The sequence below is a fragment of the Musa acuminata genome, unplaced genomic scaffold, assembly GCF_036884655.1.
Source record: "Musa acuminata AAA Group cultivar baxijiao unplaced genomic scaffold, Cavendish_Baxijiao_AAA HiC_scaffold_1126, whole genome shotgun sequence".
NCBI classification, from domain to species: domain Eukaryota; kingdom Viridiplantae; phylum Streptophyta; class Magnoliopsida; order Zingiberales; family Musaceae; genus Musa; species Musa acuminata.
The window spans coordinates 859,795-864,794 of record NW_027021339.1 but is presented as its reverse complement, the minus strand read 5'-3'; positions in this window follow the sequence as shown (position 1 = coordinate 864,794).

Sequence of the window (5,000 nt, the reverse complement as noted above, 5' to 3'; positions counted from 1 at the left end):
ACGGCCCAAAAACGGGACAAAACTGGCCATTTTTGGCTGCGCGAGCGAGCGGCGAGCGGCGGACAGCGAGCTAAGCGAGAGGCAGCACCGTCCCTGCTATACGAAAGCCCCATCCAGCCCTGTGCCACCCGGGGGGTTCCAGGGTGCTGAGATGGCTGACATTTTGCTCCGCTCACGACGGTCACCGCGCGACGCAAGAACAGCCCAAAAACAGGCCAAAACGGCCCAAAAACGGGCCAAAACTGGCCATTTTTGGCTGCGCGAGCGAGCAGCGAGCGGCGGACAGCGAGCGAAGCGAGAGGCATCACCGTCCCTGCTATACGAAAGCCCCATCCAGCCCTGTGCCACCCTGTAACGGACAAACTTCTAAACAAAATGTTGGATGTAATGCTTATGTCTGTCCGTTGTCTTTTGGCATGTTCATGCCTTGTACAGAATGTAAAGGGGCGGCCGAAGGCTTAATAGTCCCATTTTAGTTGGGTTGGTGGCCTCTTTAGGCTTGTAAATAAAGGTTGTGTCATGTGGACACGTTCGAGAGCTTCTCGGTCTGTAATGGACCATTTTACCCTTTGTTGTGCCACTATTCAGAGCTTGTAAAGTCTGTTTGTAATTTGCATTGTCTATGAAGTGTTTTTCGGACATGTTTGCTTGTGGATCCCGATTGAGGCGTTCTCTTTAACCCGTTCTCTCTTTTGTTGGTCCTAAGGGACAATGGGAGGCTTCGGGGAGGCTGACCTTTGCGGACGGACGCGCGAGGGTGCCGCACGCCTTAGGCAAAACCAGCTAAGGTCGTGACAGTGTGGTATCAGAGCCGGACAAGCACTCATAGAAACACTTGACATGCAAACGTGGGGGACCTAGCGGGGCTGCGTTGAGGGCAGTCAGCACACGCGCGACCGTTTGAGGGAAAACGGGCATGGAGATGTAGGGAAAAGAGTCGCTCAGAGGAGCGGGCATCTGAGATTGGCATTCAGAGGAATGGCCAACCCTTCGCGCAAGAGGCACCACGAGAACAGGCAAGCTTGGAAGAATTTGGAGCGCACAAAGGTTGGGATGGCTGAGTTTGAGCTACGGCTCAACGTTGACAACTTTACTTGATGGTGCTCAAGGCAAGCGAGGCGCTTGGCAAAGGACGAGACCATGCAAAGTGGAATGAGTTGCTCAGCGACCGAAAGAGTTGTGCAAAGCTCACAGAGGTGAGGGGAATTGCTAACTCGAAGAATTCGGTACTCATGCATGGGCTTGTATGCGGACGATGGATTGTTCGTGGCCATCCCAAGGCGGTCGAGACTCGGCGCCATGGAGCATTGAAACTTTCTCTTCGACATGCGAAGGATACGTCCGGAGGAGGCTGAAGTGTGCAACGAGTTCAGCATGTTGCTAGGCCTTGAGGGGTGCAGCGGTGGCTGTATTGACGTGGAGGCGCAATCTAGCAAGTGCGTTTGCAAGAGGCAGAACAATGCACAGTTTGTTCAGCAGATCGGAGTAGTCCAAGGGGATGGTGGTCTCCGAAACGAAGAGAGATGTTGCTCCAACGGGACAGTTATCCAGGAGGGATAAGTCTCAGCTCTCCAGAGGGAGAATCATGTGAGACGGACTTCACATGTTGAGGAGGAGTACCTCACAAACAACAACTCCACGAAGCTCGATGGACTGAGCAAGCGGCGAGGAGTCGTCGCATGATCTCGCTTGAGAGAATGCATTGGTGGATGCATTGCGAGATCAAGTGGGGGAGCGACCCAAAGCAACTCAAATGGAGGCACACTTGGAGTCGATATGGAGATCGGACTCAAGGGAGGGCTGACCCGTGGAATGGTGGGCGCGACGGCCACCATCGACTCAATGCAAAAACGAGGAGCGGAGCAACTTGGGTGTAACTTGGCGAAGTACCCAAGCCGCATGAAGGGAGCCAGCATAGAAGTTGGAACATGGAGCAGAGGCACAGCGCTTTCCCTAGACAGAGGTCAAGGACATGAACTCTTGTAGAGGCAGGAGTAGAATCATGCTGTTCCCTGGGTCCTTCATTCTGACAGAGCGGACTCATCTTGCATGGTGCCAAAGACGAAGGGAGCTTCGGGGCACATGCACCTTATCTCGGAGGAGCATTCGATGGAGGAACTAAGGCGACTCAATTTGCGGAGGCGAAGTTGGGTACAGAAGGCCTTAGCACGGGGCAAGAGGACGCAGAGGCAGGTACTCTTGAAGAATATGCCACAGTGTTGCCATTCGAGTTGCTATGAAGGAAGCAGTGCGTAGTGGAGATTGTGCTGGTAGGGGCAGAGGCCCAGGATCCAGACAATGGTGCACAAATTACAGCGAAGTCGGTGGACTTCGGGAGCTACTAGGCGACGGACTGTCCTAGAGCGGTGCTTCATCTAGGTGTGACCCAAGAGTGGGTGGATGAAGGTCGATTGCCAAAGGAGCGAACAAAATCGAAGGTGAAGGAGACCCTGCGATGTATTGGCAGAGGCCACACATGGAGGGTTCACAATTCGAGTTTATTCCACAAGGATCAGAATGCAATGGAGATGTCACCAGGAGGCGACATGGTGCAGCGGATCGTGGTGGAACAGTTCGTGGCAATGCGACACACACGACAATGTCCCGTGAGGGATGAGATCATATGGAGGTATGATCGGGAGCTACTGGGAGCTCCGCTTTGGTGAACAACACGACGGCAAGAAGGGCTATGGATTCAAGGAGTGAAGGCCATGGTACCGCAGAGGCGGGTCTTCCGGGCGTGCACCGAATTTTGCATCGGATGAAAACCTTGGTCATCAGCATATGGGGGCTGGGTTCCACCAAGGGAAAAGTTCGAATGCAAGTACCAGTGAGTCCCATGAGAGGGACTTGATCATGCAGAGGTATGATCGAAGCAGCTGGAGAGTTGGACTGCTCCAGAACTCATATTCGCTTAAGGGAGCCCGACAAGTCAGAGGACAAGGTCGAGTAAGCGAACGTTGCTACCAAGGAAGCTAAGGAGAACAGAATCGGTGCAAACCCTACAATGTGATGGCAGAGGCCATGCATGGGAGTTGCAGTCTGTCTTTCCATCGACCAAACAGACTGCTTGGAGAACACAGAGGTGTTGAAGCAGGAGGTCGAAAGGGGCGAGGAAGCGACGATGAGTCCAGAGGGACTTAGCTACCCAAAATCAAGCATCAGTTAGAATGGAGGTGGACTCAGAGGAGTGCCACGGAGACATCTCTACTGATTGTGAAGGAAAGGGATACAGAGGCGAAGCGACGGATAGTAGGGCCATGGGCATGGCAGCGCCATGGTACCGCAGAGGCGGGACTTCCGTGCAAGTCATTGATCCCTTGCTCTCACGGAGGGAGAGCGCTTGGTCGTGAAAGGGGCCGAGGAGGTGGAGCATGCAGAGGCAATCTCCAAGTACCGAGACAAGGCTGAAGGGCAGAGGCCAAGAAACTTCGTAAGACCGGTGTCAACAAGTTTCTCATCAAGATAGCCGTAAGTGAAGGACTTCGGGTCATGCAAGAGTGCACGACCAAGGAACGAAGCAGGCAGTACGTGGTGCTGTACCTTTGCTACTCAGTGGAGTAGGCGGCAGGGTTGATGGAGAAGACGGTACAATCCCAGAGGCGACCTCATCTATCAGAGAATTACTCCAAGTTGGGGTGAAAACTTCCTGCATTCCAGAAGTTCAATGGCATTGAGAAGGTGAATCACAGTAGCTAACTCAACGCAAGGAGTGCAAACACTTCAAGTGCTTCAGAAGTGTGAGCAAAGAGCAGGCGAAGGCCAGTAACCAGCTCGATGCATGAAGTACAACCTCGAGGAGGCGGGCGAAGTCAAGTAACCTTTGCCTTCTCAACTCTTAAGAGAATGGGCGAAACCGAGTACCCCAGTTCTCTTATCTATCCAGCAGAGGAGCTCTGCACAAGTTCAAAGACCCTTCGAAGATAATGGAAGACAATAGTTGTCAAAATCCTCACCAACGGTGATCAGTGCTACTGAGAGTAGATTGTCCGCTTCATTTCCCAACGAAATGCCAATCGAAAGCGGAAGTGATGCGAACCTACTTGGATGTGACAACTAACTGAAAGAAGAGTCAATGAGCAGATTTTGTGGAGGAAGGACCCAAAACTTCAGAAGTTTGCGAGGCGATGCTCGTTAAAGCTCCAACAAGCATCCACCCAGTTCAAGCAGCATGTGAAAATTTTGAGAAACTGGCGCAGTAAGAATGGTCTTTTCCTTCATTTGGTGGATCCGCAGGAATCAACGAGGATCAATACAACTCAGCCAACCCCACACCAGAGTCAGAGTCATTGGCGAGTTGAAGCAGCATGGCGGATCAAAGGTTCGACTACTCAGAAACAGCAGCGGAGAGCAGCTAGGAGCCAGGAGGCGCATTGCAGCTGGAGCGGAAGATTGAAGACTCAGCAAAGGCGAAGAGTTGCAGTGTTCACAAAGGCTTCGACGAGGACGTCGAAGGGATAAGTGGGGGAGAATGTAACGGACAAACTTCTAAACAAGATGTTGGATGTAATGCTTATGTCTGTCCGTTGTCTTTTGGCATGTTCATGCCTTGTACAGAATGTAAAGGGGCGGCCGAAGGCTTAATAGTCCCATTTTAGTTGGGTTGGTGGCCTCTTTAGGCTTGTAAATAAAGGTTGTGTCATGTGGACACGTTCGAGAGCTTTTCGGTCTGTAATGGACCATTTTACCCTTTGTTGTGCAACTATTCAGAGCTTGTAAAGTCTGTTTGTAATTTGCATTGTCTATGAAGTGTTTTTCGGACATGTTTGCTTGTGGATCCCGATTGAGGCGTTCTCTTTAACCCGTTCTCTCTTTTGTTGGTCCTAAGGGACAATGGGAGGCTTCGGGGAGGCTGACCTTTGCGGACGGACGCGCGAGGGTGCCGCACGCCTTAGGCAAAACCAGCTAAGGTCGTGACAACCCGGGGGGTTCCAGGGTGCTGAGATGGCTGACATTTTGCTCCGCTCAAGATGGTCACCGCGCAACGCAAAAACAGGCCA